We start from the raw sequence: 25,179 nt of genomic DNA on the forward strand, positions 1-25,179 counted from the left end.
ATATGAACGCAGCGAAATAGAGCACACCCCCTCCAGTCTTAGCCCATAAATCAGCCCGCGTAAATCTGCGAGCGAGCGGGCGGCCTTGCTCAATCGTCGCGTTTTTTCCAGAACGGAAGGAAGAGTGGACTTTTTGTGAGACGGCCACTGTAAATACTCAAACGCAAATGTCAGGCTAGGCTATAAAACGGATACATCAAATAGATAATCTCATTAGGCAAGTAAATAAAGTGTGAAATGAAATGTGGCTTTGTACTTTCACCTCCAGCTGGGGGGTTAAAAAAAAGTCCTTATCGCTAATTAGCTCCTTTTAACGTGCTTGTTTACTTACTGCCTTATCGAGCGGCACCATCACTTTTTTTCTTTTTTTTTTTTATGATTTTGTTCATATAATTACATGAAATGGGCCGAGATGGAGAAAAATATCCCATGTCAAAATGTTGGCTAAGCACGCAATAAGGCTATATTGTCATTCATCCAGCTAGCTAGTTAGCATTAGCAGATTAGAGAGCTCACATTTGCTAATGCCATCTCACAATCAAATATTCATATGCAATTTCTCAAGATAGTAAGCAAGAAAATGTTTGTATGTTGGTTGTATTATTGATCTTGCCAACAAAGCTAAAATCTTCATGAAACAATTTCATTAATTCATTGGCCGAGTTGGAACAAGCTAGCGAAAATCAAAATGGTGGCTTTATATTTTCATTCACAATTTTTTTTACGTTTAATTCTTTGCTTGTTCGAGATAAATAAATATTAAATAAAAACTAATATACAGTGATACCTCGGCTGACGAACGCTTTAGCTCACGAACTTTTCGCCTCACAAACATTAAATTCGCGAGAATTTAGTCTCTGCTGACGAACTACTTTTCGGCGGACGAACCAAACCACGCGGTCGAACAGCACCACGGTGGCGGCCACGAGAAGCTGACGCACGCTCACGGCGTCCCAGTTCGTCACCCCCTTTCTTTTAGTGCGGACGCGGTTTGTGTTTGATAGACATTTTCAGTGTACTTTTGCTATTATGGGACCGAAAAAGACCCCACCACAGGCTAGTTGTTAAGCCTAATGCTTACCAGCGAGGGACGGCTATTCGGCGGCGCGTTTGCATTGTAGTCAATGGAGTTCGCGCCACTAAAAAAAGCATAAGTGCCATCACGTACCTCAAAAAAGGAGAAAATCGTGCCACGGCTGTTTAGTCCCGGGAAAGAGGTGAAAGTAGTTGGCGGTGCTCACTTTTTGTTGACTCGCTAAAGTGCTCCACTTCCTTGTTCACCAAGGGACACACCTCCTCCGCTCCGGTGAGCACGAAAGTGCGAATGAGCGACAACCGTTCCATAAACACTCTACGCGGTGAAACGAATGAAGTAAGTCTACCATTGCTACTATCCTTAAGAACTACCATTACAAAGTAAAATAAAATGACTTTATTATACAGTACAGTTTATTTCTTTAATTACAATACAATAGCACATTTATTATACATAAAATAAGGTATATTTTTTAGGGGTGGGAATCTCTGACATGAGGCCGATTCGATATGTATCTCGATACACAGGTTGCGATTCGATTGAAAAACGATTATCTTTCAGAACAGAACGGTTCGATGCGGTTCGATTAAGTTTGGGAACGATACGATTTTCGATTCGATACATTTCAATATTCAAAACTTATAGTGACATTTGTTGCTTGTAAACATTAATCTTAAAACACCACAATTTTTTACAGTATCTACAAATGTGTTTAAAAACAAAAAACCAAAATGTCTTCTATATTTTTATATATTGAATCAATTATTTAAATGGACCGCAACAAAGGGCTGGGCGATATGACTGAAAAATGTATCAGGTTAAATATTTATTAGTCATTATTGAGAGTTATAATTGTTTTTTATTTTATTTTTTTTATTTTTAATTCAAAATAAGGATCAGGAAAAAAAGGCTGATAATTCAATTTGAAATATAAATATTTAACCTTTAAAAAGACACAATTAAACAGAATATGTGCACATTGTGAAGTATTTCAGAAACATAAATTTAAGACATGAAATAAACCTACCGTCCAGCCAAAAGAAATATGAAGCCACCTTATGGAACAATAAATCTATCAAACACATTTTAACCACTTAATATATCCAAAAATATTTCCAAAAGTGCCCTTCCCTTTTTATCAACAATTTTTGTTTTTAACAATATTTGTTTTTCTTTTGCCATCATATTCATTTTTGGTTAATGTATGACATCTTTTTGTTTTTTTTAATCTGAGACAAGATGATGACCACGGAATCACTACTGTTTATGTTTTGTTTTTTTGGGCTGCCGTTCATTTTGCGTTTGATGACGTAATCACGGGCACGTCTCAGTTCTCCTATCTATTGCTCATGCTAGTTGTAGACATTGACAGGGAGCCACAAACTGAGAAATGAGATACTTGCAGTGTGCTTTTAGCATAGCTGGTGTGTTGGCTGTGGGACATACCTGTGTCGTTTGAATCCATGCATTGGATCGTCACGGGAGTTATTCTTTTTTGCTCGCGCGCAGTACCAACGCCGGGCCGGGACATACAAGTGCACCGAGAGGACTCGATAGCAATGGGTTAGCTTCTGCTAACTGTTGTATGTTGTCACTCGTTGTGCGCGCGCGCGCGCCGTGTCGCGAGCACGGCGTTGACGGTAGGCTCCCCCCCAAGGTGCGTAACGTCTTTGCATTATGTTTACAACATCCGGGGAATTAAGCGTCTCTGAGTGCTACTTTGCTAGCTCTCTGTAAACACGGAAGTAGCTTGAATAGTGCTGCTACTGAAATGTAAACAAAACAAGTAGAGCACGGCGCAGAACTCTTGCTATTGTTATGAAAACCATAAAGCCTCACTCGCAACCGATTCACAGCAACGCGATTTCCGGTCCACAGCTTTACAAGCAATGTATCTAAGGATTCCCGGCGGATTTTGTATCGGTTGACAAGTCTGCTACCGATACGGTCGTTTAGCTCCCCTTGACGACTGATGGTTCGGTCGAATCGGTTTTTTGTCCCACCCCTAATATTTTTGTGTAGTTTTAAGGCTTATTTAGTAGAAAATTATGTTTTATAGGGACCTGGGAACGGATTATTCTCATTTTAATGGTTTCTTATGGGAAATAAATGTTCGGAAGAAGAACTTTTCGGCTTACACACACTCTCTGGGAACCAATTAAGTTCGTGAGCCGAGGTATCACTGTATATTATTAATTAATTTTATAAACTTAATGTTAGGGCTGCTCAATTATGGAAAAAATAATTATCACGATTATTTTGGCAATAATTGAGATCACAATTATTCAAACGATTAATTGTTTTTGGGTACAAAATGAGAAAATGTTGACACATTTAAAAATATTAGGACCAATTACAAAACAAATAGAAAGACTAATTGTGTAAGTTCCTTTTGGACCAAAAATAATTTATAATAAAAAATATATTTATTTATTTATTTATTTGTTTATGTTGGCAAAAACTTGAAGTTGGAGTGCATCATGTGCACTGTGCAGTAGGACGATCATTTATTTTTTGATACAAAACTATAAAAATGTTTAAACGTAACAAACAAATGTTTTCATTTGTTTGTTACGTTTAAACATTTTTATATTATGCCAAATTAATTCTTTGAAACATTATAATTATGCAAGTTCCTTTTGGATGAAACAAAATGTATTAAATTAGTTACTTTAAAAATTCAAAAAGGTGCAAATGTATACATTTAAACAACTCAAAAATGAGTGTTTATTTATATATATATATATATATATATATATATATATATATATATATATATATATATATATATATACACATACATATATATATATACACACATATACACACATGCACACATTTACAATTATGCTGATTTTGTAATTGTGGAGTGTAATAATTGAATTTGAAGTTGAATTTTGATTAATTGCACAGCCCTACTTAACATAAATATTACCGTAAGAATAAGTAATACAAAATGTTAGGAAATACAACTTTTAGACAGCCAGCTAACACGACATGACAAGCAAGGTAACTGGCGAGCAAGGTGCGCTTTAATCAACACAATAAAATGAAAAAGATGTAACTGACAGAATCTAACAAACATCAATATGTTTAATATTTTTATGTCAAATTGTTAAAATTGTTAAAAGAAAAAAAAGGGCTATTTTAAATGTTCACAATGCAACTTTTAGCTAGCTTGCTAACGCTAGCTAGCTTGCTAGCCAGGTTTTACCATCACTATTTCGCTATTTGTTTGTCTTATGTGTCGGAATGTCCTACGACGGTTTCCACTTAAGCTACGCAAACGTTGCAGATGTGAAATTTCTTGCCGTAAAAGCGGGAGATAAAGGTACTTAATTTTAATAATGCCATAAACTGCGTTGCGCGTTGATCGCTAGGGGCTCGGCGGAACACTAAGCGATCAGTAGCGAGCAGGTTATTAATATTTTCCTTTTATGTGGGAGACTTGAGACGTCCCTGCTTTCCCCCCCGCACCGCCACCAAAACAACAGGATTATGAAAAGGACCAAAAAAGGCTTTGATGCTTTATAATATATGTTGCTGAGACGTAAAAATAGAAGTCACAGGAGATGCCAAGCGGCAAAAGTCACGTTTGCTTTCGAGGTAACAAACTAAAAATAGCGCTTTTTTTATAGCAACAACAATAATACGTGCATTTGTTCATGTGTTTGCTTTTCAAGAGAAGGCAGCTTGGGTAAAGGATATTTTCTTCAGTATTCCCACTAATGTCGGGAAAATGCTAAACAAAAAAATATAAATATATGCTTCCCACTTCTTCCAAATCAACAGCATTAATTGGCCAACTACTGGGCCCTGTGTTGCTTTCCCTGCGGCTCTTTTCTCTCTTTTTTTTTCCCCGCGTTAACCTTGAAGGGAAAAATCAATTATTTCCTTTCAGCCCCGAGGTGCTCCAACATCTCCCTCGCCGCAATCAGCAGACACATCACAACGCATTACCAAAATATACATGTGGACAGTTTTTTTTTTTTTTTTTTTTTTTTTTTTTTTTTATAGCATGTGAAGCAATCGGCTTTACGAAAAACTATGTATTTTAAAACAAAAAACAAAACTGGGATAATAATGGAGTGGCTTTTTTTTTTTTTTTTTTCTCAGCAGGAAGTCCGTCCAAGCCTGCAGTCTTTCCATTGCCCACTTTCGCGCTCACGTTAACTGATTAGCGATGCATTGGAAACCTTAGCTTCATTTAGTTAGTTAGGCTCAGTAACGAGAGCTGGAAGACAAGCAAATAAATTGGCTACGGTCCCAAAAGTAATCTCGCACATGGTGAGAATACACTTGCTGTGAGGATGGATTTCATTTAAGTCTATAATTGTCCATCCATCCATCCATCCATTTTCTTGACAACTTATTCCTCACAAGGGTCGCAGGGGTGCTGGAGCCTATCCCAGCTGGCTTCGGGCAGTAGGCGTGTACACCCCGAATTGGTTGCCAGCCAATCGCAGGGCATAATTGTGGGAATGCTAAAGCATTTCCATATATGTTATTGTGATTTTTAATTCTCCACACTTTTTTGACGCTTAACAACTCCCACATAATACTTCCAATTTACACTGTTCAAATTTCAACTAGCTTAAAAAATTCACACCTCCCGGGGTATATATATATATATATATATATATATATATATATATATATATATCGTCTGATTCCACATTACTCCACTATTTAACTTGTAATATCAACATTTTTCCATTCATTTTCAAAGGGACGAACATTGAACTTTTTCTCAGTATCACTTTCCACGCCTACTTCCATACATGTAACTTTATTATTATATTATACGTAGTTGTGCCACATTGTAGTTTTTATTCAGGTTTCGGTGCGAACATACGCCCACAAAATTCAGCGTTATTTTACCGCTAACCGCTAGCATTCTATACCTTTTACTTCCATACATATAACTTATCATCATTACCAGGTGTCTTACACTGCTCGGTGGCACAGTTGGTAAATTGCATTGTTCAGTAACCAGGAGGTCATAATTTATCTCTTCATAAGCATTCCACATGCATTCAGATCTTCGCATTCAGCTATTGGCATTCAGCTTTCAGCATTCCCACGCAATTTCTCCAGAAATTGCACTTAGTCTAGTTCTATAATTATTTTTAATTTTATCTCTATGATGGTCGGAAACGGTCTTTTTTGGTATTTTACAGTAACAATAGTGGGGAACCATTTTCACCTTCTTTTTTGTTTTACTTTTGTTATTGTGAGAATGCTGAAGCATTCCCACATATGTTATTGTGATTTTTATTCTCCACACTTTTTTACCGCGTAACAACTCCCACATAATACATCCAATTTACACTATTCAAATTTCAACTAGCTTCAAAAATTCACACCTCCCGGGTTATATAGATATCGTCTAATTCCACATTACTTACAGTATTTGCACAATTTAATACTTAATATCAACTTTTCCCCATTCATTTTTAATGGGACAGACATTGAACTTTTTCTAAGGTATCACTTTCACGCCCACTTCCATACATATAACTTCATCATCATTACCAGGTGTCTGATACTATTCAGTGGTACAGTTGGTAAATTGCATTGTCCTTTACTTCATAAGCATTCCCCGTGCAAATCTTCGCATTCAGCTTTCAGCATTCCCACGCAATTTCTCCAGAAATTGCACTTAGTCTAGTTGTTTTTAATTTTATTTCTATGATGGTCGGAAACTGTGTTTTTTTTTTTTTGTATTTTACAGTAACAATACTGGGAAATTAATCCATTTTCAGGACTGGAGTGAAACAGCAACGGTATCAGATATTTGTCAACCAACCACCTGAAGTTTTTTTACAGATGCTACTTCTTCTATCTTCCTCGTGTGTACATAAAACATGAGCTATTTCCCGGCTTGGAAAAAACTTAGATGTTGGCAAGTCATGACCAACATGATGAAAACATGGACACCGCAAATGAGAAACATGAATAATTCCAACCTCAGAATTAAATGGATTCTTCTTTGGTTTGGCCAGGGAAAAAAAACCCATAATAATAAAAGATCAGCCTGGAAGTGTTTTGTGGCAGGTGCAGCAAAAGAGTCAAAGCAAGCGGGCAAGGACACAAAACGCGCACACAGAACACAAACACTTCAGCGCCTTGAGGGAGGTAATAATAAAATGGAGGAGTCAAGGTTCCAAGAAGCAAGGCCTGACATAAAGAAACACGCCCGTCGCGTCCAAGGATCCAAAGCCGCAAAATTTCAATTTGGAAGGAATTAACTTGCCATTGATGGCGGCGGCGGCGGCTTCAAGGCGAGAGCGACGGTTCGGAATATTTGAATGTTAATCTCACACGGTCCACCCTGGGGGGTGGGCGGGAGATGACCTAAAGGTGGGCCGAAAGTCTCCTTGGAGAAAGTTGAAATCCAAATGTAATCGATTATGGCTTAAACAGAAGTGAAGTTGGATTTTTTTTTTTTTCGTAAATAAAAATAAGATTAACTCATTGACTGGCAGCCATTTTCACAGAAGCAACCCTGTTCGCTCCCGGCTGTTTTAATGGATTTGGACTGATTTTGCAAGGCCCACAGAATATTCAGTTCTGTTGCTATAAAAACATGGAACTTATCAAAAGAAAGATTAAAGTCTCTTCTTTCATTAGAAAAAAACGCATATTTCTATCTGTTTCTGTTTAGCAGCAATTAGAATTAGAATATAGCCAAGTTTCATCATTATTTACAAATATATTTACAATTGTGAGTAATTTTCAACATGGCCCTGGTTGATCTCTTTTGCGCTACTGCCACCTGCTGGCTGTTTGTGTAATAACTACAATTTCTGCAACCGTTCTTTGCAGTTGAGAGGCTGCGTCATAGCCTTCTGTATGTTCTAGCATAAAAAAAAAGAACACAAAAAAAACGTATAAATACTAGGGATGTAACGATAAAGGCAATGTTGTGATATCAAAAGTGCCAGAGTATCGTCGTCGTCATCATGTTCACGATATTTAAAAGCAGGACATCTGTTAAAAAAAAAAAAAAAGTCAGGTTGATTTACATTTGTGCAGTTCCAGCACCCACTGGTGGCTAGTTTTTGTTGTTGTTGTTTTTTAGTGCAGTTTAATTTTAATTAGGGATGTTTTGGCTCTTCTAGGTTTAAAATCTACGCTAATTGTCAGATAAAGGGGAACGTAATAAGCCTGTGAACCGAGTCAATATGTGGAGGAGCTTAATGTGAGCGTACATTAACACATTCACTGCCATAGACGGCTTTAGACGTCAAAGATTCATTTTTTTTATATATATTTATATGTTTTTGGGAGCAAATGAGTTAAATACAAACTGTAGATAAAATTATTAGAAGACGCAAACAATTTTTAAATTTTCTCACTGCATTTTTTTGATACAAAACTAAATAGGAGAACATTTATCAGTCCACATATGTAATTATCCACTTGTAATTGACCAAAAAGGCCTAAAGTTTAAAATTGTAGCGCCACCTGTCTGTCAGCCTTCCTGTTTTCCACTTGGTTTAAAAAAAACAAAAAACAAAAAAAGATATCGTAGAGCCGTTGTGTTTTTTTCCTGCCTCATTATCAAGTGTACATCCCTCATGTCAGTCTGAGGGAGTCCAATCGAATGAAAACATCTCCCTTATTGTCTCAAACGGTGAGCGGATCGATGGCTTTCATATGAAGGTGACTTCCGCGTGCTTCTTTTCAACTCCTAAATGTCAGCTGGAAAGTAAGCGCCTCAAATCCTTATCTGATGGAGGCTTTGCGGGACAATATAGCGAGGAAATGCGCGGGCGGTTTGTCGTAGATTTTGTTTAAAGCCAGCCGGACGGTCGGACGGAATAGTTTTTTGGGAGGGTTGGCTCGCCATTTTGCAGTGAACACCTTGAAGGAAGCTTAATTAGCAAAAGAGCGGCGCATTTAATCACATTGCGCCGGTTCACCGTGGCCGCCTCGACTTCATTTATTAAAACTATTATGACTTTAAATGAAGCCATCATTCACTGTCATGGCTCAGGCATTTTGTGCACTGAAGGTCTAATCTTTTTTTACCCCGCGTGAGTGTGTGTGTGGACGCGCAACTGTTTTAAATTAGCGGCGTTGAAATATGCAAGGCCAAACTCGTCCCAGCCGTACGACATTGTGTTCACTTAGAAAAGTTTCTCGCCGAGGCGGGAAGTACGTTTCCTCACGTGACATACAGAGTGAGTTTGCGATTAAAAAATAAAATAAATAAATAAATAAATAAGATCCTTTTTGTTATATTTTTTTTTATTTTTTTTTTAAACTGAGTACGATATGAATGTAATACAGGATTAAATGGAATAAAATTCAACGATTTGCAAGAGACCACCGCCCCTGAGGAAAAACTACCAATCTAGACAGAAGGCGTAACTGCGTCACGGTAAATCCTCAAATTCACCCAAAATTGCTGCTTCAAACCAAAATGGACGACTTCCTGTTACAATTTTGGACATGGGTCCTAGAGACTTTTTCACGTGTCTTGTTATGATGGACATGCCCACTGAGTATCGTGGTCCTAAGTGGAACCGACTTCAGGGGCTAAATTTTTAAAGATTCAAATTCTTGTTTATTTTATTTTCCCCTAGGATTAAACCAATATTATTATATATATATATATATATATATATATATATATATATATATATATATATATATATATATATATATATATATATATATATATATATATATATATATATATATACACACACACACACACATACCTTCCATCGTAATTTTTGATTTATCATTTCAAAAATAATAGCAGCCACAAAAAAAAAAAAATAACACTTTGAAAGGAAAAAAATTCACAAAGTTTCACAAAGGGGTGTACTCACATTTGTTTCAAGTGGATTACACAATGGCTGTGTATTGAGCTCTTTTCAATAATAGTAGTTATTAGTTGAATTTTATATAATAATAATAATAATAACAATAATAATAACAACAACAACAACAACAATAATGTAGAATAATTATTTTATTTAAGTAATTTATTATAAAATTATATCAAATTTAATGTATTTAATAATTACTTTATTTCTATAATTTATTATTAAAATTATATCAAATGTAATTTATTTAGCCCTGCGATTGGCTGGTAACCAGTCCAGGGTGTACCCTGCCTACTGCCCAAAGCCAGCTGAGATAGGCTCCAGCACCCCCTGCGACCCTTGTGAGGAATAAGCAGTTTAGAAAATGGATGGATGGAAATTTATTTAATAATTAATTTATTTCTATAATTTATTATTAAAATTATATTAAATTAAATTAAATTTATTTATTTACCCTTATTTAATTTATACAACCTTATATTATGTATATATATATATATATATATATATATATATATATATATATATATATATATATATATATATATACATATATATATATATATATATATTACTAATAATACTAATTAAATTAGTAGTTGGTAGTAGCAAAGTATATAAACTCATTTCCCGCCTTGACTTCTACGTACGAGCCGCATAACGGCGTCCTTTGCGATTGCAGACGATATATATACACCTACCACGCCGCGCCTGTTAATTACATCCAGCAGAATGCCGGCGTGATTACGTTTGATTAGTCAAAGAGGCCGCTGATTTATTCCCCCACTGCGCCGGCCGCCAGATGTCAAATAATAACACCCGGCGTCCAAAGTGCGAGCAACACGCGCAGCGCCGCCGCCGCTAATGTTTGCGCCGCGCCGTTAAACTGACGCTTTTAATCCTTGCAGGAAGGAGAACGACTACAAGCAGAAAAAAAAAAAAAACACGGCTTCCACCTGAATGATAACGCGCATTTGCATCTGAAGAGGAAACGGACGAGCATATGGTTGTTTAGGGCTCCCTTGATTATGTATGGAGGGCGGCGCGCCGATGAAACATTTATAAACAATAGAATACACTTCCATACGCTTATCATAATTTAGACGCGCGTACGTACCGACAAAAGGCGAGTGAGATCTGCGCAGCACTTTCTGGAAAAAGACAAAAGTAATCAATAGGAATGGCAAACCGAGCGCTTTGGTGACACGCGCCCAGCCCGGCCTTGGCGGGCGTGACGGATGTTTCGTCCCACTGACCCCCCCTCGTTAAAATTAAAATGACGGGCCAGGGAAGAGCGGCGGCTTTCAGCCGTCCAAGACGGAAACCGCCAGCGAGACCCATCAGGACAAAATCCAAGACAAAGCACAATTTCCAAAGTATGACTTTCGACTTTGGCAAAAAAGAAAACTGCTCTAGGAAGAAGTGCAGAATTACCGCTTCACAAAAACAACTTCAAACGTGAATGAAATGCATCTGTGAAGTGACACATATGCACACAATATACGAGGTCACGTAGCACAGTTTTTACCAACAAAAATATGGGCCCGCGTGTTCATCTCAACAGCAATTTCCAAAATTTTGCGCTTAAACTGAACGGATCCTTCACAGATCGCTAAAAAGTCTGAGCTGTCAATCCCGATTTTTGCTAATCCCGTTATTATGAAATAATAATAAAAATAATGTGAAAAAGTACAAACAGGTTGTTTTAAACAAACAACTGCTAACTTCCTTAGCACAAGCTTGTTAGCGTCCAGATTTGCCTCCCTGGACTTTGATAAGGGTTTGTTGAAGCTCGTAGCATATCCTAAACGTTCTCAAAAAAGTCTTAACGGTTCTCTGAACAGTCCTAATGGCCTTTCTTGTCACTTTCCTTGCGGCATGAAAGGCCAATAAGACTGTTTAAAAGTAATTTTGAGCATATTCAAAATTTCCTAGCAACAAGAAAGCCCATTAAGGCTGTTTAGAGAATGTTTAGGAATTTTGTGCAAAATTTCCTTGCGACAAGAAAGCCCATTTAGACTGTTTAGGAAACCATTAAGACTGTTTAGGAAACTATTAAGACTGTTTAGAGAACGTTTAGGAATTTTGCACAAAATTTGGGTGCGACAAGAAAGATCATTACGACTGTCTGGAAGTAATTTTGAACATGTTCAAAATTTCCTAGCAACAAGAAAGCCCATTAAGGCTGTTTAGAGAATGTTTAGGAATTTTGTGCAAAATTTCCTTGCGACAAGAAAGCCCATTTAGACTGTTTAGGAAACCATTAAGACTGTTTAGGAAACTATTAAGACTGTTTAGAGAACGTTTAGGAATTTTGCACAAAATTTGGGTGCGACAAGAAAGATCATTACGACTGTCTGGAAGTAATTTTGAACATGTTCAAAATTTCCGACCGACAAGAAAGCCGATTAAGACTGTTTAGAAGTAATTTTGAACATGTTCAAAATTTGCAATATAAATCTCATTAAAACTGTTTACGAAACTATTCAGACTGTTTCGGAAACCATTAAGACTGTTTAGAGAACGTTTGGGAATTTTGAGCAAAATTTCCTTGCAACAAGAAAGACCAATAAGACTGTTTAAGAAACCATTAAGACTGTTGAGGAAACTATTAAGACTGTTTAGAGAACATTTGGGAATTTTGTGCAAAATTTCCTTGCGACAGCAAAGAACCTTTAAGACTGTTTACGAAACGTTTAGGAAACGCTGCGACCTTGAACGAACCCTGACATGAAATCAATATTCGCTCAATATTAACGTTCATCCCTCAATGAGATACGGGCTTTAGTAGAAGTCAAACAGCACTGAACTCGTAAAGTTCAGAACCATTTCAGAATATTGCGAAGAAAATTTTTCCCTTAAAGTGTGTAAAATATCGGAACCACAAAAAACACAAATTGTATCACAAAATAAAAGTGGCGTTGCCTGTTGGAGCAATGGCACGTGGAAAAAGCTTCCCAAAGTTGCCTAACAGAAGACACAATAGCTTCAGTTCAACTCCATATGATTGGAAGAGTTTGCAATTTCTTCTTCTTCTCGCTTTAATCAGGCGGAAATTGATGGTGATTAGCGGCGTCGGCGGGAGGCCCTCGGCGGCGGGCTGCCTATTCTTTGATGTTGTTGTTGCCGGTGTTGCGCCGCCCCGTCATTTGAATATCACAGAGCGGGAGCGCCGACTCGGCCACTGGCGGCGCCTTTGTTTGCCGTGATTAAAGCAGGTGTCGCGCAGGGTTGTGTGCCTTAATGACACTTCGCATTTAAATAGCTGTCACTCGCCTGTCAAGGGGGAGGGGCACCAGTGGGGGCGGAGAGGGAGGTGGGGGGGAAATGTTTGTTTTCCGGGCCCTCCGACGTACTTGAAATGCATCTCTTTTACATAAGCTTAACCTAGCTTTGCAAATGAGCAGCAGAACTTTTGCAAACCTGGAAAGACGTAGGGCAAACTTTTTACAGCTAACCCAGTTGGGAGAGTGGACGGGAAAGTCACGGGGGGAAAAAAAAGGTACACAGATGGAAATCAAGCGCAGAATGTGCAGCAATCAATTGATTCGTCGACAAGTAATCAATTATATAAATAATCAATTGCTATTTTGGTAAGTACTTGTTTAATTTAAAGTTATACAGAATCGTCGGATTTCAGCCTCTCAACTGTAAAGAAAAGCAGACTGGTTATCTTTTGGTTTTGGAAAATAAACACGTTTTCTTTTGCTTGTTCGAAACAAATAAAAAAAAAAAAAGAGTAAATAAATAATATTATACAATTAATAGTAATGACAATTATGCACTTATGGTAATATTAGGGCTGCCTGATTATGGAAAAAATAAACATGATTAAATCACAATTATTCAAACAAGTAATTATTATTTGGTACAAAACGAGAAAGTTTTTACACATTCATAAATATTAAAAACCAATTTAAAAAAATAAAATAGGAAAAACTACAATTATGTAAGTTCTTTTGGACCAAACAGAATTATTTATTTTCTTATTATTATAAGAAAAAAAAAAAATAAATATATATATATATATATAATATATATATATATATATACATACACACACACACACACACACACACACACACACACACAATAATAATAATAATAATAATATATGCATATATTTACAATAATTATATATATGAAGAAAAAAATAATTTAAAAAATTATTAAAAAATTTGTGGAAAAAAAAATAGTAAAAATAGAAGAAAAAAAAATCTATATCTGCTTTTACTTTGGAAAACAGTAACGGTTCCACATTTTTCCATTCAACTTGTTAACTTGTTGTTGCTGTTGACCTCATCTCTGATGAATGTGGCCCCTCCTATTGTTTGAAAAACTGCCCAAAAGTTTGCCCAGCCGTCCGTTCGAGGCACCCGCACGCTAGCTAGGTTTTCTGTCATTTGTCACCTTTGTGTGCCTTTCATTTCGGAGCAGTCGGAAAAAAAAAACACATTATTAGCACGCACGAGTCGGCTGTACAAGTCATGTTTGCTGGAATTTTGCAGGGGGATGGGGGGGGGGCGAGTGAGGCCAAGACAGACGACAGGCTGCCAGCTAGAAAAAAAATGAAATTTTCTCCGCCGCACACAGAATGTTTGGAGCTTGTTTATGAATTATGTTTTACAAGACAGCCGTGCACATACAGTCACGCCAACAAATCAGGGGGGGGGGGGAAAAAAAAAAAAAAAAAAAAAAAAGTACAGTGACTTCATGGTGCGAAATGCATTATTTTCTATATATTTGCTATTCGTGACATCTTCTACCCTGACTTTATTCCAAAGAAATAAACATAACTGCAGCTTTTAAAATATGTATCCAGTTCAAATCTCCTTCGGCTCCTTCAGGTTGCTCATTACGCTCACCTATCGATCGTCTCATCCTTGCGAAAAGGGAGATTAGCGTCACCATGATCAATAATCATCGCCCTAATTGGGTATCAGCGGCCAAAAAGTGGGCTCGCTTGTCACGCAGTTAGTTAGTTAGTTAGTTAGTTAGTTAGTTAGGGGTCATTTTTGTATAGTTTTATATAGTTTATTGCTTTGTTCATTTGTTTCTTCGATAGCCGGCTACTAGTTCCTTTGTTAGTTTATTCATAGCCACTGGTAATTAGTTAGTTTGTTACAGACAGTAATTTTGACGGTTATTGCCAACTTGGGTTAGTTAGTTAGTTAGCTAGCTAGCTAGCTAGCTAGTTAGTTGTCATTTTTGTATAGTTTGATATAGTTTATTGTTTGGTTCATTTGTTTCTTCGATAACCAGCTACTAGTTCCTTTGTTAGTCAGTTAGTTTATTTATAGCCACTGGTAATTAGTTAGTTTGTTACAGACAGTAATTTTGATGGTTATTGCCAACTTGGGTTAGTTAGTTAGTTAGCTAGCTAGCTAGCTAGCTAGTTGTCATTTTTGAATAGTTTGATATAGTTTATTGTTTGGTTCATTTGTTTCTTCGATAACCAGCTACTAGTTCCTTTGTTAGTCAGTTTATTTATAGCCACTGGTAATTAGTTTGTTACAGACAGTAATTTTGATGGTTATTGCCAACTTGGGTTAGTTAGTTAGTTAGCTAGCTAGCTAGCTAGCTAGTTAGTTGTCATTTTTGAATAGTTTGATATAGTTTATTGTTTGGTTCATTTGTTTCTTCAATAGCCGGCTACTAGTTCCGGCTACTAGTTCCTTTGTTAGTCAGTTAGTTTATTCATAGCCACTGGTAATTAGTTAGTTTGTTACAGACAGTAATGGTTGATGGTTATTGCCAACTTGGGTTAGTTAGTTAGTTAGTTAGGTATTTTTCGTATAGTTTGCTAGTTGGTTCATTTGTTTGTTTGATAGCCAGCTACTAATTAGTTTGTTAGTCAGTTAGTTTATTCATATCCATTGGTAATTATTATTAGTTTGTTACAGACATTTATTGTTGACGGTTATTGCAAACTAGATTTAGTTAGTCAGTCAGTCATGGGTCATTTTTTTTTATATAGTTCTATATAGTTTGTTGGTTGGTTCAAATGTTTGTTCGATAGCCAGCTATCAGTTAGTTAGGTCAGTTAGTTTGTTCAAAGCCATTTGTAATTAGTTATAGTCTAGATAGTTGTTGTTGACAGTCATTGCATCTGTCTGTGTAGGTGATTGCTGGGACTTCACCATTTGTCTTGATTTGAATGTATTCTGATTTGTATCACAACATTTTGTTTTCCGCAACGTTTCCCAGAAATTGGTCATGTCATTTTTGGGTAATCCCGACGGACGATCAAAACAATACTTCTTGCTTGATAAAAGTAACATAAATGATAAAACAAAAATAAATTCCAATGTTGCAGTAGCATCCACTTTGCACGCGAAATATCTGTTGGGTCTTTACTGATTCCAAAAGTAAATTTTTGGGAGGCAACAAGTCGCTCGTCGCCAGTCTGGCGTGAGAAGCGAGCCCAAAGTGACAGATGAGTGTTTTCGCACCTTCTCCACTTTGTGTCAACTGTGATGAGAATATTTCACTTTTGCAGCGGCGAGTCGTGCTCGTACATCCTGCGTCCAAAATGTGGCCACCGGATTGATTAAGTTTCAAATGGTGTGCCAAAAACTTTGAGGAAAAATAGCCATGCAGTCAAGTAAACACAAGTTGAGTAAGGAAAAAAGCAGGAACATGAAAAGAAAAGAGGAAAATTATATTAAAAGGTTGTATATTGCATTTTAAAAGTACATGAATATGGGAAAGGGTAGGCATAATTTTACAAAAAATAGTTCATTAAAAATTAGGTTGTAATTTCAGGAGATAAAAAAATATTCTATTAAGTTGCTCTAGAAATTAATATTTTCATTTTAATTAACATTTTCTCCCAAAAACAATGTGTCCCAAAGATGTATTTATACGTGTTTCTTTTTTAGGTTTTGTTTTTTATGCTAGAGCATACAGAAGGCTTTGATGCAGCCAATGCAAGAAATGGTAGTTATTACCCAAACGGCCAGCAGGTGGCAGCAGAGCAAAGGAGATCAACCAGGGCCATGTCGGAAAAAAGCTCAATTACTCACAATTCTAAACAGATTTGTGAATAATGATGAAACTTAGCTACATTCTAATGCTAACTGTTGCAAAACGGAAACAGATAGAAATCTATATTTTTTTCCCGATAAAAGAAGAGACTTTAATCTTTCTTTTGATAGGTTCCATGTTTTTATAGCAATAAAACACAATATTCTGTGGGCCTTTCAAAATCAGTCAAAGTCCAGTAAAACAGCCGGGAGCGAAGGGGATTTGCTTCTGTAAAAATGGCTGCCAGTCAATGAGGTAAATAAGTCAAAAAGAATAAATGTAATTAGATGTAAAAAGTCGTAAAAAATTAACATTTATAGTACAGATTTTTAAATAGTGTTAAAATACTGTATATATATATATATATATATATATATATATATATATATATATATATATATATAACTAAAAAATGAGAAAAAGGTGATCAAAACTTTGGACCTTGAAGATTAACACTTGAGACTTGTATATCGAACACTCACACCTGGACATGTCATCTCCACATAATTCTATTTTTTATTTTATTTTTTTGTCCAGACCCCGGGAAGGCAAATCTATCCCCCGGTTCATCCACATCGCAGCAGGCCGCCCGTAAACACGGCGCATCAGGGCCCCGGGGCCAATTAGCCCTGAGAGCTGAGCTGCATCTAATCGCCAAAAAGGAGCTTGGCGCCGTTGCGGCTTTCGGCGCGTATGAAAAGGAGGCGCGTTGTTCGGGAAGAATGGCGGTAATGCGATGCTCAAAATAACGAGTGTCGGGGGTCAACGCGGCCGAGCCGCTTTGAGGGCGACGCCGTGCGCGTAATACGAGCGCCAGCTGAGCTTCCATCAACGACACTCGCCGCGTTTGTTTGTTGAAGTCGGGACAACACTCGTTGAGCGCCTCATCGACTTTAATGGAATTGAAGGTTCGCACGGGGGGAAATCGCCGGCGTTAATTAAAAAAAGCGCGGCGTATCCAAGCAACGGTGTTTAAGTCGGGAAGGAAGGGCACGCCGCGAGGGCTCCCGTTGACCGCCTCGGACACACTCTCTCTTTTCCACCATCATGCTTTTTTTTTGCGGCACGGATAACAACGTGAGGATGCGTTGCGTGGGTGGCAGCCAACGAGATTATTCGGTTCGATTTTAGCTAATTGTCTCGCTGGAACGGGAAGAGGAGCGAAAAGTGCAGGTCGACGGAAGACCTCCGCCAAGGACGTGCTAATTTGTCGTCGATACACGCCTACGACTTGTGCTAACTGTCTTAAAAATATCGCCAGCATCTTTATCCTAAACTAGGGGTGTCAAACTCATGTTACCTCAGGGGCAGGATGGAGGAAAATATATTACCAAGTGGGCCACATCGGTAAAATAACGGTATATAACTTAAAAACGATTACCGTCATTTATACACTATTTGTGGGCCAGCCCTAAATTACGGAGCTCAACTGTAATCATGTTGTTCCAAAAAATAACACAAATGCAAATGGAACGCGCCAACACTATGCCGGTATACGTTCCAGACGTATTAAATTGACCCGTTTGGCATATATATTGTTCCCAGAATGCATTGCGTGGCGTAGTTAATGACGTCATATCTATTTGTGTTACCAGTCATTGCATTTGTGTCGTATTTAACACATTTATGTCAGTCTATGATATAAAATAATAATAATGATAATAATAATAATAATAATAATAATAATAATAATTAAACAAACCGTAACTTTAACGTAAAATAATGACATCCAGGATGATTCCCCCATACAAGTTGAATTGCTCATCTGAGGACTGCTTGTGAAATTACAAATTTTATATATTTTGATTGTAGCCGGCTGATTTCGTTGTTTTCTATTTCGCAGAGAAAATAACGGAAAAAAAACCTCCCAACATACAAGAAGATGATCACGATGTACTGTATGCTGCATTTGAGGGAGGTGGGAAGACGGGGGACTTCACCGACCGGTTTAAATGTGACGTCACTAGACAATGGCAATTTATGTATGTATTTAATTTAGTATAATAAATTAGTTAATTGAAAAACATAACTATATTTTGGCAATCAAGAAAAAAATAACACTCTTGGTTACGTACTTACCGGTTTGCATCACACTTTTGGCGTCTGTCGGCATAGAAGATGACGGCCAAACTGGTTCGATCGCCAGGATTTTTCGTCATTTTGTTCACTGAAAAATATTTTTTTTAAATAGCACAGGTCAGGAAACTTTATCTTGAAAAATTCCTTCATGATTTTTCTCCTTTTCTACAATAGAAAACTTATTTGGGTGATGACTCAAAGTAAGAGAGCCCGCCCCCATTACGGACTTGCCCGCCCGTCAAAGCCCCGCCCCCACCCCTCCTCAGCCTGCCTGCTGCACCGCTCCGCAGCTTTAGCACGGCGGCTAACTGGCATATGTTCAATACTCATTCCTCTCGTCAGGATTTAAGAGCGTTGTCAGGTGCATGCTGCCCCCCCCCACCTCGCCCTCCACCCCTCAGCCATATTGATGTCTGCGGCGTAGTTCCGCGGCGTAATTTTTTTTTCTTTTTTTTTTAAGCACACGGCTGCCGTGAAGATTCATGGGAAACTCAAACAAGCTTAATATCCATCCTGTGTGATGCAAGCAACAACAGTAACAAGGGGGAAGGTGGTGGTGGGTATTCTGGGTGGGTGTTGGACTGAGTCATGGCGCCCCAGTGACTTGGAAGTACCCACATATGCTAATGTTTGTTGTGCTGCGCTACATTATTCAAATGCATGGAGCCTTTGGGTTAGCCACCGCTGCCGCTAGCGAGAACGCAGAGACGAGGTCAGTCGGAGTGCGTAATCCAACTTGTGTCTGGGAAAAAAAAAATGTGACGGCCATCTTAACAACCGCACGCAAGATTTCATCATCTATTCAAACTCGTCTCATTCTGACTGTGGTCAAATAAAATTATGAGGTTGTTTTTTTTTTCTAATAAAATGACAAGGATTGTAGCAGCCTATAATGTAATAATTTCCTCAAAATGTAATAAAATTTGCACTTAACTTGATCACAAATGTAATAAAACCCCCAAAATGTCATAATTTCACCAATAATGTAATAAAAAAAACTGACATTGTAATCACACATTAGCCTCAAAACTGGTCATCTAAAACTTGACAGATAATCTAAAAATATAACCTTAGTGTTGTCGTAGTAATGGCATATGTTGTGGTGACCGATAATGTAATAGTTTCCTGAAAGGGTTTTTTTTGTTGTTGTTTTTTTGTTTTTTTTTAATTATTGGTGAACATCAAGTTAAATGTAACTTTTATTACATTTTCAGGATTTACAAGGATTTTCTTTGAAAATGATATGTGTAACTGTATTATCGAAAAATATATCCATCCATCCAATTTCTTGACTGATTATTTCTCACAGGGGGTCGCGGGGGTGCTGGAGCCTATCCCAGCTGGCTTTGGGCAATAGGCGGGGTCCACCCTGGACTGGTTGCCAGCCAATCACAGCCAAAAAATATATATGCTTGTAAATAATGAGAAACATAGTAAAAATTAATTCAAAAAATTATTCTAATGAGAATGATCAATTTCTTTCCTCATAAAACATGATTTTTTTATTATTGCCAATGCAAATGATAAAAGTGTGATTTAATTCCCCAGTTATATTTTCAATATTCTTTTCCCGGTGGCGACCCAAATGCTCGTCAGTTAATCTTAATCAACTTTTAACTCATTTGCTCCCAAAAAACATAAATACGTTCTATCTCAATTATTACCAATGCCCCAAAGACGTATTTATGTTTTATAAGTTTTTTTGTTTTTGTTTTTTATGCTAGAGCATACAGAGGCTTTGTAGCCTCTGCTGAACTGAAGAGAACGGTTGAAGCAATGGTACTAATTATAGAAAATGGCCAGCAGGTGGCAGCAGAATATAAGAGATCAACCAGGGCTATGTTGCAACAAGCTCTTTTCCCCACTGTTTTAAACAGATTTGTGAATAATGCTGAAATTTAGCTTTTATTCTAATGCTGAACAGATGCAAAACAGAAACACATAGAAATATATTTTTTATATATAATATATTTTTTTTCGAATGAAAGAAGAAACTTTAATCTTTCTTTTGGTAGGTTCCATGTTTTTATAGCAATAGAACAATATTTTGTGAGCCTTGCAAAATCAGTCAAAATCCAGTGCTTCATGAAAATGGCTCAGTGAAAGAGTTAAGAAGAGCAACTTATGAGAATTGCTACATATAAAAATACTGCTCATTGTTCATCTATGAAATTTCTTTTTCTTTCTTTTTTTTTTTCCTGCCACTGTTGCTGCGACCATAAATTTGGGTGATTTTTATTTATTTATTTTTTTACATCCTAGAATGTTGAGCAGCTTTCCAGGCTTTTCTCTTAAAAAGAAAGTTGTTCCAAATCCAAAATAAGGGAGAGAAAGTCAGAGCCACGTCGAAGAAGTTCTTGCAATATTCAAGACGATTTGGAGACGTCAACATCCACTTTTCGCATTTCAATTTCGACTCGCGAAGGACAAAAAGTCAGAAAAGTGGAGAAAAATTTTTTTATCTGCGGCTTTTCATTCCTCCGCCGACGTCTTGGTTTGAAGGTGAGAGGTGCTCAAATTGACATTTAAACAGGCACTTCGATGCGCCCGCCCGCTAGTTAAAGCCGCTAACTGCTAATTGCTAACGGCTGCCGCCAGCGTTATCGATCGCGTCTGAAAGAGGCCGAGTGACGACGGACGGGCAGATGAGGACGCAAAAGTACAACACGGTCAGGTGTAATTAACGCTAACGTGCGTGTTTTAATGGATCAATAATGACGGACAGAAGGGACGGCCATGAATACAGTAAGAAGGGAAAAAAAAAAGGCGGGAGCACTTAGGCGGGCAATTAATATGTCAAAAGGAAGCAAGGGGGGAAAGCCGATAACATAAACGTAAGAACAGCGCGGAGAGCTGTTACTCGGGATTATCGTCATCGATTGACTCCCGATGGCGGCATGTGACTTTCATGTTAATAACGTCATTGATTCCCCATGCAGAGCACATTTTGATAGACTTAAAAAAATTAAAAAAAATTAAAAAAAAAACTGTTTCCTCGTCTACTTACAAGTTTCTGTTGGAGCGCAGACATCGAGGATGGACGGCGACTTTGTGCATCAGCGTGACAGACTCAACAGCAGCAGGGGGATGCCGGGTCCGGGTCAATATGGCCGTCAGCCAGGACCAGTCGGTCGGTTGCCCTGGCAGGTTTTCCAGGTCATTTGCATAACACGTGTGGAAGCCGGTAAACGAAGCACTGTGACCATCTCGGACCTGCAAGGACAAAAGCAAGAAAAAATAAAAATAAAAAAAATAAAAAATAAAAAAGTTCAAAACTGATGAAAAATGAAAAATGGTGAGTTAAGAGGACCACTGGATCGTAGAATTTTTCACTCTACAACAGGTTACATCAAAATGTCAAAAAATCGTGAGGCATTTTGTTAATATGTCAACGGTTCGTGAGCAAGCTGTGTTCTGGTCTATAGACGATGACAATGAAAAAAAAATAAAATAAAAAATAAAATTCCTCTGACACAAGTGAAGAAAGTGGTCTTTGTTCGTCCCTTTTATTAGCCGACTTCCTGGTTCAAAAATGATGAGATCAACAAAATGGAAAAATCCTACGCTCAAGTTCCCAGTTTGTGGGGATGACGTAAGACGACAAGACCGTTAAGATCTTTTCTTCTTGGACATGCTGAATGATTCCATTGGACAACCAATTTCTGGAACAAAAGTACAACTGTTTGGCCCCCACGACGAAAACTCAGATACTCTTTATAGATGCTTAGACAGACTGGATGGCTCCACTGACCTTCAAATAGTATCAATAGAAAATAATTTCCCCCAACAAAAGTGAAAAAATGTAGCGGTCAGATATCATGCTAGTTTCTGTGCACGTCATTAGCATGCTACTTCCTGCTTTGTAGAAGATGACAGGCACGACGGCCATTTTGGATGCTAAGAGAGACTGGGTGGCTCCGCTGACCTTCAAAGGGTCCAAATAGAAAACAATTTCCCCTAACAAAAGTGAAAAAATGTAGCTGCCAGATAGCATGCTAGTTTCTGTGCGCGTCATTAGCATGCTACTTCCTGCTTTGTAGAAGATAACAGGCACGACAGGCATTTCAGATGCTTAGACAGACTGGGTGGCTCCACTGACCTTCAAATGGTATAAATAGAAAATAATTTCCCCTAACAAAAGGGAAAAAATGTAGCGGATAGATAGCATGCTAGTTCCTGCTTTGTAGCAGATGACATGAGATGACAGGCAAGGCCATTTTTGATTCGTAGACAGACTGGATGGCTCCGCTGACCTTCAAATAGTATCAATAGAAAATAATTTCCCCGAACAAAAGTGAAAAATGTTGCGGGTCGATAGCATGCTAGTAACTGTGCGCGCGTCAGTAGCATGCTACTTCCTGCTTTGTAAAAGATGACTTAATATGACAGGCAAGGCCATTTTGGATTCTTAGACAGAATGGATGGCAGCGTCAAGGGTGTAAATAGAAAACAATTTCCCCAAAAGCGAAAAATGTAGCGGTCAGATAGCATGCTAATTCCTGCTTCGTCGAGGATGACAAAAAACAGGGTTGAACCTTTTTTTTTTTTTTTTTTTTTTTTTACTTGAGTTGAAGGAACAGTACCACCCGGCCTCAGCGCCAACGCTAGCTAACAGGCCCACTAGATTCCTGCCTTGTAAAATCACATTTCAACGACGTTTTCTCCTGTGAGCTCGGAGCTGAGCAAACATTTTGACAGCCAACTCGGAAGATTTTCATTTTCACATTGTATTGTGGGGCCTCATTCTTCCAAAGGATATCGCAAGGTGTTAAATACCTTAGCGGAATTGCACTCAGGCAGCGTTGACAGGCCGCCTCGATATTTTCCTCTCATCGCTGTTACAATATGTGCATATTAATTTGCATATCTGAAAACGCTCAGAAGTGAAATTCAATAAGTTGTTGTGCGGATAGAGAAGGAGGTACGTCCAAGTAAATGACTTGTGTTGGGTATTCGACAATATGCTGCCCTCGTCGCTTCCAATTAATTCCTCATCACTGTTTCGTATGCACAGCGACCAAATTTCCTCTCAAAATTCCTCTGGGGGCCTCGCACAGACGGCAAGTCCGACATGGGCAAAATGCTTATCATGATTACGCTGGAGCACTAAATGCCGACCTCGTGCGTGCGTGCCGCTCTGACCTTTTAGGGGCATGTACCACACACACACACAACCACCTTTCTCCTCCTGCAGGCAAAGTCAAAGCAAATTTGAAACGGTTACGTATTGTGTGCCGAGGTCGACAGCGATGCGGGAGCAACTCAGCCACGAAACTTCCCATCACGCATGCACAGGCCGCAGATACACGCACAAGTCATTTGCTATTACTGGAATAACGTTTTGATCAGAAATCGGAAGAAAATCACTTCTGGAAAAAAACAAATGGCAACTACTTCACACTGTCGTGTGATCCTCAATATTTTTGTTATATTGTATATGTGACTAAAAGTGTCCATATCATTAGGTTTATAAACTACATAATTGTGTTGTTTTGGTGCCAATCTGATTCCCAAATGTATTTGAGTGTGTAAATAAGTGAATGAGAATCTTAATTTTGTAGCTTGTCGCTTTATGAAGTTATAGTCAAGTTGACGTGCATTAGTTTATGGGAGGTCTTGCCACATCAAACATGGCGGTCACGCTGACGTCCAGGAGACACACAAAGTGCAGTTTATGTATACGTTTCTATCTTTACATCCCGCGACGGATTTTCTTTTCTTTTTTTTTTAATTTTATTTGTGGTAGCGGTTATGAAAACAACTTGCACAACTGACGAAGTTTAATTTATATTTGACTAGCTAGTTAAGCTGAACTGTCAAGCTAACGTAGCTGGCCTAGCTTCACGGTTCACATAGCTAGCGTTGTTTACTGTGTACCTGCAGAACATTTATAATCAATAAGACATAAAGTCACTCCTGAAAAAGGCCACATATGTGCTAATATTAATAAAAAATAATAATTCAAAAGGATTGCCAACATACCTTGGAATTAAAACCAAAATGTCTACTTCAGGGCTTGGCAAAAATCGGTCCTCGAGGGCCGAAGTCCTGTAGGTTTTGGATGTTTCCTCTTCTCCAACACAGCTGATACATGATCAGCTCATCAGCAAGCTTTGCACAAGCCTGATAACAATCCTGTTGATTGGAATCAGCTTGTGTTGGAAGAGGGAAACCTGCAGGACTTTCGGCCCTCGA

The 25,179-nt window shown here is 37.9% G+C and overlaps 1 protein-coding gene across 1 annotated transcript in view; it reads right to left on the minus strand.

Annotated features, from left to right (window-relative positions):
- LOC144009368 (cadherin-7-like) overlaps positions 1-25,029 on the minus strand; it is a 185,605-nt gene extending 160,576 nt beyond the window's left edge. Inside the window, exons 1-3 of the mRNA XM_077509080.1 lie at positions 24,967-25,029; positions 21,992-22,197; positions 18,985-19,072 (exon numbers count right to left, since the gene is read on the minus strand). The gene's annotated coding sequence lies outside the window, so the exon portion shown is untranslated. The remainder of the gene's footprint in view (positions 1-18,984; positions 19,073-21,991; positions 22,198-24,966) is intronic.
- Between the last annotated feature and the right edge of the window lie 150 nt (positions 25,030-25,179).

The sequence above is a fragment of the Festucalex cinctus genome, chromosome 20 (genome assembly GCF_051991245.1).
Source record: "Festucalex cinctus isolate MCC-2025b chromosome 20, RoL_Fcin_1.0, whole genome shotgun sequence".
NCBI lineage: Eukaryota > Metazoa > Chordata > Actinopteri > Syngnathiformes > Syngnathidae > Festucalex > Festucalex cinctus.